The sequence below is a fragment of the Gallus gallus genome, chromosome 1, assembly GCF_016699485.2.
Source record: "Gallus gallus isolate bGalGal1 chromosome 1, bGalGal1.mat.broiler.GRCg7b, whole genome shotgun sequence".
NCBI lineage: Eukaryota > Metazoa > Chordata > Aves > Galliformes > Phasianidae > Gallus > Gallus gallus.
This window is the reverse complement of record NC_052532.1, coordinates 70,804,090-70,820,166: the sequence shown is the minus strand read 5'-3', so window position 1 is coordinate 70,820,166 and position 16,077 is coordinate 70,804,090. Positions and strand designations below refer to the sequence as shown.

Sequence of the window (16,077 nt, the reverse complement as noted above, 5' to 3'; positions counted from 1 at the left end):
ACTGTGATGACAAAATACATAGATTGCAAGGTCACAAGTCACACTTAAGAACAAGGAGGGGAGAAATTGTTAGTTTAATGAATAACATTAGACAATTCCAATAGGAATAAAAATAAAAAATAACATGCCTAAAGTAAACGCCCTTTAATGCACTTCAGAGTCATTTCACCTTAAGTAGTTCTTCAAAGGTAGAAGGCTTCCGTGGGCTTCACCTCTGCAGCAAATTGAAGCATATGGTAAAAATGAAAGCAAGGCACCGTATGGTAGTGGTCACATCTGCTGTGTTTTTCCTCTGTGCACAGAGAGAAAGTGCAACTGCAAGGAAAAAAAAAATAGCAGAAGAGGAATCAACCACCTCCAAATGGTTCTTCCACTGTTTTAAAGGGACTTGGCTTTCACACATGGTGACCAGCCACTTCTTGGTCCATAGCCAGATATTTGAAATATTTCTATTACAGTCAGCAACAGCAGTCGTGGCTTTGTCTCATGAATTGCTAGTGATTCCATTGTTGTTTATTTGCTGTAAACTAAATCACAAGGAAATGATTCAAATTTACAAGATTCTCATGTACACAGACCATTTCTGAAATTTATGTCATTTTGCACCCCAAGTATTTGCAGGTAGGAGAAATTGCCACATCTCACTCATCACCTAAGTACAGCACACAGAAGAGGGAGAGAAAGGAGAACAACACGGACGGAATTACTTGTCTAGGGTCCGACCAAATGCCAAACATCCTTAATACTTTCTTATTGCCATCAGCTCAGCTTATAACTTCTCAGTATAATGAGAGGGAAGATTTGGAGAATACAAAAAAAAATGAACAAGAAAATCCCAGTTAAGGGAATGTCCTTGAACATGGTATGTCTTAAGCATGAAGCAGTCTTTCCATAGAGGTATGGCACAAAAGATAACAAGAACACACTTGAATGAATCTTTCCTTCTACCTCTCATGATCAAAACCTTCTTTGAAATTGCAACTAAAATAAATCACACACACTCCATTTAACATGACTGTGTCATAAAACTGACCCTACATGGTCTACGCTTACCAGAGTCTGAAAGGTCAAAGGAGAGGATGGATTTCCTTTAACCTCTCGCTTAAATAGCATCTTATTTTTATTAGAAAAGATGTTATTTTTTTTTACCATATCATGGCAGACAGCCCTATCCCAATACATCCTTACATAAACAGTGACTGAAGAGCCAAAAGGCAAATTGGAACTTAAAATCTACAGGGAGAAGCTCAGATTAGCTTTCTTTCCATCTATGAGAGGAGAAGATTTGAAAGGCTGGAGCACTTCAAAATAGATGGGGGAGCAGCATCTTTGATTTTATTTAAATAGCGTAAAATCACTGGATTATTCAAAAATAATGAAGCATCGTTTGGTAAGACATTAACATATTTAACATATTCCTGCACTCTGCCAGTGATGGGGATGGTAAAATTCCCTTCATATTATACAAAATGGCTTGACGGCTGCATGCATACTCAACCACAGGTGGGGGGTTCTTCTTAAATTGATGTCTATCATGTGATGCTTCATAAGCAAAGAACAGCAGGCCATGCTGCTTTATTCAACTGGGTTATGCTTTTACTCTTTCTTCCTGCATGTGAAAAGCATAACAGAGAGCTAGCAGAGCAGAAGTAAGATGTGTTTTGTTAGTTGTCTGAAGCCCTGGGGCCCGGAACCGGATAAGTCCTGATATTATACCCTGGATTGAGCAGAATAAATCCATTTTGTTTCCTACAAACATTTAGCCATTAAAAAAAATATGAGATAGAAAAACAGACTTTGCTGTCTGCGTGCCTTCTTGTAAAGCTCGTATTGTGGAAATGTCAGAATCATTAGGTCATTGGCATATATTTTGCAAGCTAATGCTTCTGCTTTAATTCTCACTGGGGACTGCATGTCTGCTTTTCAAATGAAACCCAGACTGAAGAAGGTGAAGAGAATTTAAAATGATGCTGGTGACACTCTGTGATGGCTGATAACACTTCTAGATATGAATAATTGGGAAATATCAGCCAACTTTGACACAATCACAGCTTTTTAAGTACTTACTCTCACACCAATCCCCCCAAAGAAGTAGTTGGTTAGCATTTAAATTGTCTCATAAAAATTTGTGGCTACTTTTAAATACACACAGAAATGTGACATTTTAAAATAAATGTAACATGAGAAATAAATTTAATACATGAACTTATGCACATATAAGAGAACTATGGAGGGTTATACTCCAAGTGGTTGAGTTTACTTCTGAATCACAGACAGACGCAGAAGAGGCAGTCACGGAAACATCAGACTCCCTCCAGAAATAGCTACTCTTCTCTGAAAACACCAATGGCTGATAAAATCTGGCATGTTTTCAAGTAAAATGTTAACACAAATAGCCATAATAATGCAAGGAGCAACAATCAGCTTACAACTGGATTAAGTAGCCTTGAACTTCACAGAAACTCTGCTGCCTGCATCCATGCTCCCCAAATCAGCTTTCCAGCCCTCCCTTGCAGACACACAACCCTTCTCCTCCCATAAAGACGGACTCCTTGCAGAAGCTGTCCAACCTCATGTGAGGCTCCTGGAGGGAGCTGGCACCCCCAGATTTCCATTCTGAGCTTGGGGCTCTCATGGCCTTAAATATCTTCTCCAAATTCAGCCAAATCTACTGAGTGCTACCTGGTTTATTACTGCGGCTGGCTGAAACCATATGAAACCACATGAAACCACAAGTTTGGTATTATTTTGATACTGCTTTATAAATCAACCCGGGTTTATTTGCAAATGAATTAGAGTCAGTAGACAAGCTAGTAACTCAAACAGACCTTAGAACAAATGCAGTTTTTATTCCTAATTTCTAAGTAAATCCTCAAACTAAATAAATCTCACGCAGTTTCTGTTTTCACTGTGGACACCTTGCACAGCTCTACCTTGTTGCAGATTTCTGGGTCAATTTTTACATTTCTGATCCATATTCAGTGGTTGTATGCTCCATAAGAATCTTACAGGATATATCCTGACTGAATTTCACAGGAACTCTATGTACTGTGACACACTAACTTAAAGTTACATAGCTCCAATACAAAGGAAAATCAGCTGTGAGAACTGAAAGGTACCATTTCACCGGCATCCTTCAAGATGTCCATTTCACTTCTGAATACTTCAAACTCTCTATAGGACTGGTATGGTCCTTGTTAATAATTTAATAAATAAGAACTCTTTCTAAAATTCTTCAAAGTCAAAATATAAGACCCAAACAGATTGTGGGCAATTCATAAACATGATTCTGGAGCCACAGATGTGCTCTGAAGCCTGAATTATACTCCGGCATAGAAGGCTTTTCAAGTTTTGCTGTTCTCATTCCTCAACTTGTTCTCATTTGTTATTCTATGTAAAGTCAGTGTGGCTCTGCAACCTACGTTGTGTATTACAGATAAAATCGCAATAAATGTTGAGACATTCCTTTGAATCTGTAAAAATGACAGTTGTATTGTCCTATAGAAATAAAATATGAGTTTATAGGCACTCAGTTTTCACAAATGAGTGCCCTCCCTCCCAACCTTTTGCACTGCAAAAGTAGGTGAAATTATTAGTAAATTAGAAAGAGAAAATTAAGTTTTACTCAGTTCTGTTTGTGATTCATTCTTGTCCTTCAACTAATCAATTTGAGCAGTTCAAAGCTTATTGGGAAAAGGTGAACTCCTAAAATACTGGAATAAAATAATTTTCAAAATGTGTGCACAAAAAAAGTATTCAAAATATATACTGTGCAATGGAAATAATCCTAGGCAGCAGCCTTTGACAAAGAGCAGAACATCACCTTAACTATCACCACCTTGAGTGAGCATGTGTGCATGATACAAAGATGATTCACAAGGAAAACTGAGGAAATGTGAATTAATTCATTTTCTTAGAAATACCGTGGAAGTCAAGTAGGCTTGGAAATATCTTCAAAAATAAAATACATATTTTTACAATTGGCTTTTTCTCAACTGTTACACTTAAAGTTTGCCAAGCATTAGCCTACTGTATTTTCCTTTCCAGATCAAGCACAAGAGGAACTGGAATATGATTAAAAAGAAGGCCACATTACTGTTCCTGTGAGAATAATGTGGGTTAGGGCAAAATAAGACATGCTACAAGAGGACTAGCCCTCTAAAAGGCCTGGAGCATTTTGATTTCATCCTGTTTTTAGAGTTAGCTGGCTTCATGAAGAGCCCCCTCCACCTCTGTATCTCATAAGCACCTTCTTTTCATTGGCTGTGAGCTTTTTTATGCTATACAAGACTTGTTGTACTTTATAAGTTGTAGTGCAATATCTTCTCTAGAGTGATATTCACTCTGGTGCCGTTAAAACAGGAGTTAACCTCCAGAACCTGAGGAAAAGACAAAGGGGTAAGTGCAGGCCTTGGAAAAGCTAATGCCATTCCCAGCACCGCTCCAATAAAGGTAACACACAACTGGGAAAGGTTCAAACAACATTTGCCTCTTCATGTAGATGGTGAGTGGTGGGAAGGCAAAAATTGCCATGATTTTGAATTGTACTGGGTCAGAAGCACAAGGCTTATTGGATGGAGATGAGCAATCTAGTTCTCATTCTAGATTACAGAAACCACAATGATACAGTTGTAGGAAAAATGAACACATGGAAATAGAAATTTCCCAGGAGAGGTAAGAAGATGGGAAGACTTTGGAGATACATATAACAAATGCAAGGGGAAAACTGATATGTTTCAGTTACAAGAAGGAAGCTTCTGACTGAAGGAAGCAAGGACAGGCTACCCAGGGGGACTGCAGAGACACTGCCTTATCTTCCAGGGTTGGAGCTGTAGAAGGCAAAACTCAGCTGGAACTGGAACTGGAAAGGCATGTGAAGACAAGAAGGATTTTTGTAAGTATACTGACAGCAAAAGGAAAGGTAAGAGCAATATGGGCACACTGCTCAAAGGGATTCAGTGAAGAGGGTCATGGAAAAGCCTGTTACACAATGTCTTTTTTTCTCAGTAGGCTTTACCCCTAGGTCACCCAGATCCCTGAACCTAGTCCTTGGGCAGGAAGCAGTAAGTATCCTCATCAAAGGAAAATTGAGATAGGGATCACTTAACCGATGCGGACATACAGGACCTCATGGAGAGAAGATGGATGCTTAAGGAGCAAGCCAATGTCACTGTGAGCTGCCCTTCCATTTCCATCAATCATGGTAATTGGGTGAGAATTATAATCACTGAAGAGAGGCAAACTTCACTTCCATCTACAAGAAGGTGGCAAGAAGGAACAAGGTTCATTGGTCCTTGGTCCTTGAGAAAGTTATGGAGAAAATCCTCCTGTAAGCCACTTGAGGCATGAGGACAAGAAGCTGAATGGGAGCAGTCAGCATAGATTTACCAAGGGAAAAACATGCACACCAACCTCATGCATTCTGTGGCAAGGGAAAGGCAGTACATACTGTATATCTTGGCTCTAGCAAGGCCTTTGACTGTGTCAAAGCCCAGAATAAAAAGAAACAGATTGTGTATTCCCATACTGTGAGGTAAAGAAGAAGAAAATGGGTAGGACTCTTTTCAAAAGACAGCTACAACCAGTAGCCAAAATATCATGTTTTTATGTTAGACTTTAGCACATAAGTTATTTTCATACACAGAGAGTGTATACAGGCTACCAGCTAATTGGAGTTATAGAAATGGTTTTGAAGAAAAAACCTATCTATGTTGAAAACAAGTTGATAAAAGCTTTCTTTGATACCACTAGAGTGAACTCAAGCCGTTATGTGTGGATATGAACTCCATGTGAAAGTATAACAAAATCTTGAAGAAATAACATTTATAATTGTTTTCTTATAAAACATTTTCAGGAAAGGGAGTACTTACTCAAGGGGTGAAAATGCCTGATATTAGGTTGTTAAGAAAGTGGATACAGTAGGACAGAAGCCACTAAAAGGTAGAAAATATATCTTCAGATGTTTTTAATGGCATAGAAAAGCTATCAACAGAATATAAAATGAAGTTAACAGAACCCAATTTCCTTGTTATATACGTGCCAACACATACCTAGAAGTGTACTTAGACAATAACTTAAGGAAAGTTAGACTTATTACTCAATCTAGCAGAGAATACCAATGCCCCTTTAGAATGGGTCTTTTCTCTGCCAGCTCCTGAAGAGGAAGGAGAAAGTCCTCCTACACCTAAATCCTAAGGAAAGATTTCTTATTAAAAAGAAAAAAAAATCTTTTTTTTTTTTTTTTTTTCCAAATACCTATCACTCTTTCATCTCATGAAGTACCCTAAGTACTTCATCTGGGTTGTAGAAAGTTACTTTAGAAAGAGAATTAATTTATGTGAAATTTTAAATTGCTCTGTTTGAATACAGTGCTGTACTGTAAACTTTAGGCTATGCTCTGCTCCCATATGATTTCACAAAAGGACGTCCCAGCACAAGAAGATATGGAAGGCAATAGAGTTTATTGATGGTATTTTGCTGTGGGTATAAACTCGATGTGGAGTTTGTGGTGTAAGCCACAAAGTTAAACTGAGGGGTAATTGTAAATTGAGGGATGAATTCTTAACATTTAGGTAAAATAGGAGTGATCAAGGGGTCCTGGAGGTGGTGGTAGAGGTATAGTAGAAAATTATCACAATTTTTCTACTGAAAAAGAAGGAATAATAGATTTGAAAGAAAAAAAAATATATCCAATCTGGATGCCCTAACTATTAATCCAAGAACATTAATCTGAAAAAAATAAAAAATGGACAGTGTATGTAATCATAACAGGTAGTTTAAGGACAGTTAATGAAGAAGATGCCCCTCCTTTGACTATCTGATTGTAATTGCTATACAGAATTGCCCACTGAACTCACTATGAAGGCCATGCAACATCTTTTACAAAATGCTATTCACCAGAGACTGTAGTTAGTGCTGCAAGAAATCTAGTTTTAGCTGGATGCCAGCAAATATGGACAGAAAAATGAAAAAGTTTCCGTGCTTATGAACATATGAAAAAAAGACTCCTGTATGGAATGATAATACTTGCAGAAGCAGACTGCAAGCCATTTATGACAATGGCAGAGAAAAGAGCTACACAAACACAACTTTGGCTGAAGAGGTTACTCTTTCAGTTGCAGTTAGATGATTTATAGCTAGAACGTAAACATGGGAAAGACTTTTTGTCAGCAGACATTCTGTCTGAGTCTTAAATAAAACAGAGGTAGTACAAACACCAAAGCCTGATGTTGTTAATGTAAATATGTTCAAGAAAATATTTTCAGTCTCAGACAGGATGTAATCTGTCACTACAAGAGACCATAATGCAAAAATGAGACTTTGCAAGGTAATAGCAGTCATTAAGGCTGCCTGTTCTTCTAAACATATACATATTCTTTTCAACAGCTTTGGAGGAGAAATGTATGTTGCAGGTGGCACTTTACTCAAAGGTTCTAGATCAGTAGTGAGTAAAAAATGTAAACAGGAAATACAAAATAGAGTACATGAAAGAGTAAGCATATCAGGATTGGAGAATACTGGTTGGAAAAACATGGAAATTGGCGAAGAATTAGTGCAGATATAAAGGGGGAAAAAAAAACAACACACCACCATGACAACAAATGTAAAAAGTACAAATATTCAGAAAATGTGGGGGAAAAAAACAATACCTTTATATATACTGTGACTGTAATTTTAAACAAGGTTAGGACTAAAGCCCTCATTTCGCTTAGATAGGCTTTATGTTTTTAGATGAGTAAGTCTTGATGTTTAGGGTTTAGATTATTCCTAATTTCCAGAAATATCACCAGTAGATTACATAATTGTGAATTACATGATCTGACATATAAAATTTCTGTTTGCATATAAGAAGTTACCTGCCTTGGAGAAACAAAGTTTTTGAAAAAGTGTAGATTTTTGAAAATCTTTATACATAGATGGAAATTAATTTCAGCAAAAGCCATACCATGTCAATACATCATATGATTTAAAGTCTTTGTTGGCACAAAATAGCACACATAAGGTATTTGAAAGCAAATGCTGTTATGAAAATCCCTTGTTCCCTGTAAAACAAGTTTGTTCATTTCTCTGATGATATTACTAAGGTCCATACGAACAGTGGCTACCCTAAACTTGCACAAAAGAAAGAGGAAAAAACAAACACCCAGAGGCTCAAAGCTCCAAAACAGAGCACAGTAGAAAAGAAAATGAGGATCAACCGTCAATTAATTTTTTTCTCCTCCTTCATGGAGAGATGAAAGGGCATGTCTCCTCAGAGATGTCCAACACTGTTTTGTCTCCTTAGTTCACAGCTATTAACGTAAGCAGCTTGACTTTAATCGGCGGTCCATCTCCCTTTCTTTCAGACTCTTTCTTTAAGTAGCCACTACCTTACATTGAAAATGCCAACTGTTTTTTGGTCACCACCTAACACACATGACAGGGCTCAAATAACATACAGTTAAGGCACACAACCAAGATGATGTGAAAAGGGAAATGAAAAAAACAAAGCTGATTATCAAGAGACTAGCACAGGGAAAACAGACAAATTTACTTCTTGACATGGTATTATGAATTTGTTTCCCTTCCTAACCCTTCCAGCTTCTTCTTTCACTACAGTTTAAAGATACAAGTCATTTATGGCCAAAGTGAGTTTTGAAAAAAAAAAGTGGCTAAGTGACAAGATTCAAATTGTGCATACTGATTTGTCCCAAGGAAAATTTGTCCCAAGGATGCAGTCCACTCACAAAGTGCTGCTGTGCAGCTGTATCACTCAGCTTGAATTGATCAATGGTAGGAGCACATCTCTGAAGTACATTTCTAGATTTGCAAGTAGAGATCTACTGAATTTTTACAGTCTTTTTTTACATTTACAATTTTTACATTTGGCTGGTCTTGACCCCTCCCTGGATCTCTGCCCCATTCTATGCATTTAGACCTCAATGAAGGAAAATCGTTTATAAATGTACTTACCTTTAAAGAGGTGATTAAAGCCTACAGGCATTAGTAGCAAGTAAGCATATAATTACTTATGAGATTTGTACACTTTAAGTCCATTCCTAAAATAATTTCTTACAGGAGATATTTTTATCATCCTGCTTGCCTATAAAAAGCGCAAAAGATTTCTGTAAATAAATACAAGCAGAAATGTTCTCTTGGCAAGTATGTTTAAGAAAGAAACTGTACATTTTGATTTATTTGGAACATGATATATTTCAGCATACATTAATTTCTTTAGACACGAGTAGTGTCTGTGTGAAGAGATTTTCAAGACAGAGTAGCCTACCTTTTGATTTTTCAGGTATAACATCTATGCTTCTACTTTTGAACCAGCCACTAATGGTCACTCAACCACAGTAAACAAGAAAGCTTCCTTCCCTTTTTGTATGGCCCATTTGATGCTGTTTCTTGATCTTGAATTAGTTGTTGACTCATATCAAATGCAAATCAAACTCTTTCAAAGTATGAATCACAGCTGCCCTTGGTGAAGGGGGTAAGAAGAGATGAGAAGGGAAATGTTACATTTCTGGACAATACTGATGACTGAGAGCCGGTATGACTCATACTTAAGAGGGCTGATAGGCCCTTTCAAGTCAACAACTTATGAGATTAAGAAGCAACTTCAAACACGACTTTCAAAGGGAGAAGAAAACAGAAGCTGTAATAAGCAACAGAGTAATGCACACAGCCACATCCGGAAGTCCTCACTGATGCAAGATTCCCATTGACATGAATTTCATGGTTTGCAAGAACTGCTCTCAAAGTTCATGGTTTAGAACTGTTTGTTAGTTAGCTGGGAGCTGGGAGCTTCAAACAGATGGAAGTCCACTTAGTAGAGTTTTAAAATAATGATTATTTTGGTCAATTTTTGTAAAAAAAGAGTAATCAAGAGAGCTGAATGTCATTCCTCCCAACCTCTCCCCTTCCCCCCTCCCCCCCCCCCCGCAAAAATACCTTCTCATATATATAACATTGCTATGAAAAAAGTGGGCATACCTGTAGTTATAAGGAAAAGGTTATGGGGGAGAGGGAGGGATTATATTTGCTGAAAATTGTATATGGAGGATAATCTAAAAAGAAACATTCAATTAATCATTTTGGTGATCTATCTATTTTATATTATATGGGAATCTAATTATGTGTAATTTGATAATAAATATTATCTAATTATATGGGAATCTAAAATATCAATCTAATTTTATATTATATGGGAAATTACTGTTGAATTAGAAAAAATGTCCATTCCTACAGCAAAATATCACGGCTGAGGAGAAAGAAGCAGCAAAAATATATTAGAAGATCAATAAGTCAGAAATGTACCACTAAAAACTGAGAGAGATTTTTGCTATTACTTTAAAGATTACTTTTGTGTTGGGGTGTGATATTTAATCAAAGCTTGTTTTGTGCTTTACTTTCCTACCTACCACATATATTACTGCACATGAGCTCCTTTTATATTGGGCTATGCCGGATTTAAATGCAGAACCCATACTGCTCTCTTTAGAGGACAAGGAATCAACATGTCTTTTGTGTATGAGCAAGATTCTGTCTTAATCCTATAATAATTTTCTAATTCCTTTCATATTCTTGTCACTAGTGCTTAAGACAAAAACTTGGCAAAAGAGCTCTAAAACAGAGTAAAGGCATTGCTCAACTAGTGTAAAAAGAGCAAGGAAGCAAAGAGATTTACCTAATTTTAGAGCAGCAGTGAAACAAATATTTTTACTTAGATGAGGGTCGTGGACTTGGTTTTGAGTCTTTAAGAACATTTTGGATTAAAGAACAAACACAATTAGGATTACTTGGCAATTACACTGGAGTAATCAGCCAATGATCCTGCACAGCGATATGCAACTTCTATCACTTCTGCCCAAAGGAGGGCATTGTATTGAATGCCAGTGACCCAACGAGTGGCTGCTATCAGCAGGCAGCCATCTGTCAACCCTCCTCCTCTGAAATCTGTGGACGAAACCTTGGCCCCTCACCCCACCAGGCATTCCTGTGGAGGGGGGCATCCATGGGGACTCTCTGCCCAGCCACAAGCTGGGGCCGTACCATCTCCTGGCTTCTCCTTCCTGCTCCTCCAGACGGTGCCAACCAACTGCACTAACCACACATTCTGATATGACAGATTAAACACTAAGAATGAGGAAATCAAACAGCACACAAAATCCACAAGGCAAGCTCGCTGGACAAATATTTCCAATTAACTTTGCAGTTGGGCCAAGCTGAGTCTGAAGCTGGCTCTGTAATCAGAAACCTCTCAGTCAGCCGGGCGGGTTTCATGTGGTTGGGCTGTGCTGTGTTCAGTCTGGCAGCAGAGAAGCTAGTCCTGGGGAAAGGATATAGTGGGAGGATCATAAAACTGGTGCGTGTGTGCTCTTTAAGGCAGGCAGTTGCTTATTTTGGTTGCTGTTTAAGCAGGCAAGTTAAGGGGTTTCAGGTGCAAAGTTTCATGGGCACTTCTGGAAACCCAGGGACCCAGGAGCTATGCCACAGAGCAATGCCCTAGTTATTTCCAGCTCTGAAAAGATGTTTTGCCTTAGCCCAGCCTTTCTGGGAAAGCAAACCTGGGACACCACATTCATTCAGCATGGACAACACAGGCACGTAACTGTCTGCATGACTTGTAACTAGTACTGAAGATCTGTCTGTCAGAAGTACTCCTGAATGCGAGTCGAACACATACAATGCTTAAACCACCATCAGATCCCTGTCTTGCCAGACCCTCAGTAACAGCAGCTTTAAAGCTTTGGCTAGCACTAAAACAATTTCTGTAAAATACACCACAGATAGCTTCTAATTTGAAAATATTAGCATGAATAACAATGTGTTTGATATGCATTCAAGCAGTTATGCTCTTGGTTAAAAAAAAATTAATAAATGTTTGAGAGAATCTGTCTAGTGAGGGGACTGATGTACATTTGTGGTGCCCTTTCTTGGCTGTTTAAACTTAAAATAGAAAATTAGATCAACTAGGTTTTCCATTTTAACTTTCTGGTTATCCTTTGATGCTAAGTTGCTAATTACATACAGGTGGTGTAATAGTCAAGTGATGAAAATTTGTGGCACAGAATACTTACAGTCTTGCATAGACCCGAGTTAGCAATGCTCTACCAGATTTACAAAGCAAAGCCACAAATTTAACAATGAAATCCTGCTTGCAAGGAACCAGCACAAACTCCCATCACCCAGCAGCACCTCTTGTGCACCTCAGATCAGACTCTGATGGAACTGATGTGTAGTCACCATTCATTTAGGTCACCTTATGTACCGGGTTTTCAGCTTTAAAATCTTCCTTTTAAAACATGGATTCAAGTACCTTAACATGTACCTGGAAATGCTGGAGGAATAAACTCCCTGGCAATACTTATGGGTTTTGTTTCTTTGCTTATTTTTAATTATTAATTATTATTATTAATAAATTTTAATTATTAATATTTAGTTATATTTTACATATCAGTATTTTCTATTTCCTCAAAAAAAAAAAAAAAAAAAAAAAAAAAGAGGGAATACAAATCTGCAGTAGCCCACAGTCCCACCTGCACGTTCTGCACTTCTCTCTCTATCACAGCTGGGTTCATATTTCCTTAGGGCAGCTAATAGTCTTTGCAGCCTCCTTTCATCTTCCAGTAGCAGCAGCACTTAGCTTTGGGCTGTGCATAGCCATCTGTCCACAGCATGGCTTTAGATGTGACTACTGCATGGCATCTACAGGCCTTGAGAAGCAGCTCTTCTTCTCTCCACATGGGCTGGAGACACCTCCTATGCATGGGCATTCTCAAGGACCCCAGTACCTCCCCTCTCACCTTCTGTGACCAGGTATGCAGATGCAGACTCCTTCTGCATTTTAATCAGGGCTGCAAACAGCCCCGAACACATGAATTTGTTCAGTCCACCACGCATAAGTGATTAACAGAGAAGAACACTTACGATAAACATCCCCTGATCAGAATAGTCCAGCCTAGATTTCAGATTCATCCACTGCAAGTTCAAGTCCTGTCCTGCATTTGTTTGCCCCGAGATGCTGTCTGTTAACTTGAAACCAGAATCCCATTGCATTAGGCCAAAATGCATAAACAGAAACAACAGCAAAAAGCAGTGGAGCTCCCAAGAGCTGGCAAGAGTCCGAATGATCAGTGAGGAAGAGAGGTGGAAGGACAGATGGACAGTGAAGGCATGGAACAATGCACCAAAAAGCTGGAGTGTCTAAGGAACAAAAGTCTCACTTACTTTCAGCAATGCTTTTAAAAACTGCATCCAAAATGACTTCTCCACCATCACGGAAGGGAAGCCAGCAATGAAGCTGATACAGAAGCAGCAGTCCAGTACCCACAGAACCCCACAGCTCTCCAAAGAGAGCTGGAGGCAGCCTTCATACGCTGCAGATTACCAACTCAGGAGAGTAGACCCATCTCAGAAAAAAGTTAAATACTCCAGCAGTGCTGTTGAAAACAAACAGTATGGCACTGGCACTAATGCTAGCCTCAGCATCCAAACCACTAAAAGGAAAACCATGGCGGCAAGGCTTGCTGAAGAAGTCAAAACCTCAAGAACAGCTATGAGGGAGGGGGAAAAGGATTTGCAAATTCTGCAATCATCTGTGCATTGAGATGTACAGCTAGTGTGGTCCTCATAGTGCAGTGAAAAACATGCACCTGGCCCATGACTTAGTACAGGCTTATGGTGAGAGAACTGCAGCTAGGAGAGAAAACAAATGTTAACTAGAAGAAATTAGAAAATGGAAGCAGGGCTGAAGGGCAGGGAACAAACCCCAGTTCCTCTTTTCTCTCATGCAAGCAACAGAAGCTCCCAAATTTAAGGAGCAACCTTGAATCCTGTTGCTTTTTTTTCCTTTTCCTTCCTGTGGGGACTTTTTTTTTCCATTCTAATATAAGGGTGGCAATTGCAAACAATGTTCTTCAAGAGATGGCTATGCAGTGGTAAATAATGAAATGGTAAAATCCTAATGCCTCAGATCCCTGCCCTGCCAAAGGGGTGGCCTGCGTCTCAAGTACTGAAGGACAAGCCCATGTGCTCAGTTCTAGCCTTCAGCAGTTGGCACAGTCTATTGTGACCAGGAAGGATCCCTCCAGGGAAGCACACCGGGGAGCATATTGCAAACATGGCTGCTCCCTGTGCTCCTGCAAACATTGCCATAGCGCTGTGTCAGAGAGGAAAAGACACCCAAGACTCCCCACCACCTGCAGAGAAGCTTGCTTTATCTGCACTTTGTATTTCCTTGACACAGCCATGTAGCTGTTTTTAGCACCCTCTCTCTAAATGACTTCTGTCTGCCAACTGAGGCTCATACAGGTTTTTGCAATTTTCTTTAATATGACTTTGGTAATATTACCATATGCAATGCCAGAAATTTAAAAATTCTAGTGATGCAAGAGACTACAGAAGTGATGTCAGAGGTTGAGGCATTAAGCAGAGAATGATGCTGAATGACAAATATTGAGGCATTAAAAAGCATGATGCAGGATCTTAACCTAACCACACCAAAAACCCTTAGAAGGTTTTTAAACTCTAACACTGGATTCATTCCTCCACCTCTTACCCCTAAAAATATTCTAAAAGTGAAACAGAAGAGGATAAATAGGTTAGAATCAATTATTTCCCCACCTGACTCTTAGGCTTTTACAGGGTGCATATTCCTGGGACTTTCCACCATCCATGGTTCTGCCTACAGGAAGGCAGGGTCTGCTTGGATTGCAGCAATCTCAACATATCTGAAAGTCCCTTTGTGTGCATTGTCCTGCTTCTTCTCTGAAGTCACCACTCCTTGCTGGTTCATAAGCTCCTTGCCCTTTGGCAGGACCTTGAGACTTTGGCAGTTTTGATGCGTCCTGCCGGGCTCTGGAATCAGAAGTCACCTGTCTGGCCTTCCTCTGTGAAATTATTATGAACAAGGAAGCAGAACACAAGCTTCTGTCCTTGTGATTCCATGGGGGAGATTAAGAAAAAGAAGGAAGAAACATAGAAACTTGTTGTAAAAGGTGACGAACAACACTTGGAGGAAATACAGTCCAGAATAGTCAGCATCCTCATTAAAAATTAAATGTTTAAAAAAGTAAATATATACATGAAAAAAATTAAAAAATGATAAAAATGATTAAAAATATGAGTATATTTTAAAGAATAAATAAAAAGGAACAATTTAACCAGTTTCCTAATGGAATAAATAGGTTTAAACACACCACCTTACAAAGCCGTGTGCTGCAAGACAAGGTTGACTCAGAAGCTGAATTTTGTGGATCAAAGCTCACCTTGCTGATGGCGCAAAGAACTAAGAATAGTGAATTTGGTGTTCACATGTCAGTGATATTAGGGAAAGGGAGAGGACAACAGAAGATGTGGACAAGGGGTTGTCCTGAGAAGACATAAGTGAGAGCTTCCAGAAATGTTGCAAGCAGAAAGGACAAACATGGCCCTCCTCTGGCAGTGTGGTGTGCATCTTCACCTGGCAATCAGGGCTCAGTGTGGCCTCTCCAAATGCACAGCTTTGCACCAAAGAATGTTACTGACTTGCATCACTAGCTGTTATGAAAGGTTCAGTTAGGCTTGGCAACCACTGCACTATAATGACTGTTGTGGTTTAACCTGGCAGGTGGTTGAGCACTGCACAGTCATTCACTCACTCCCCCCACTTCCCAGTGGGACAGGGAAAAAAAAACAACCAGAAAGTAGAACTCACGAATTTAGATAAAACTATCTACTAAGACAAAGGAAAAGTTATAAATAAATGTACATATATGAATGTATGTAACAAGTGATGCACAAGCAATTGCTCACCATGCCCTGACCGATGCCCAGGTAGCTCCCTGAGCAATGGAAGAGCATGAGATGAACTCCCATCCCCTTCAAAACTTCTTCCACATAATATCATATGGTATGGAATATCCCTTTGGCAAGTTTAAGTCAGCTGTACTAATTCTGTTCCCTCCCAGCTTCTTCAGCCCCTCACTGTGAATGACCTTGGCTCTGTACAACACTGCTTAGCAGCAGCTATAAACATCAGTGTGTTACCAACATTGTTTTTCTCCTAGAACCAAGACATAGCATCATACCAGACACTCTGAAGAAAACAATTCT

General features: G+C 39.1%; 1 long non-coding RNA gene across 2 annotated transcripts in view; it reads right to left on the bottom strand.

The window, feature by feature from the left end:
* Window positions 1-37: 37 nt before the first annotated feature.
* LOC121107699 overlaps window positions 38-16,077 on the bottom strand; it is a 60,623-nt gene continuing 44,583 nt past the window's right edge. Inside the window, exon 6 of one of the 2 annotated variants that reach the window (XR_006932209.1) lies at window positions 38-315. This is a non-coding gene — a long non-coding RNA (uncharacterized LOC121107699). The remainder of the gene's footprint in view (window positions 316-16,077) is intronic. The other variant, XR_005842014.2, reaches the window with a different exon arrangement.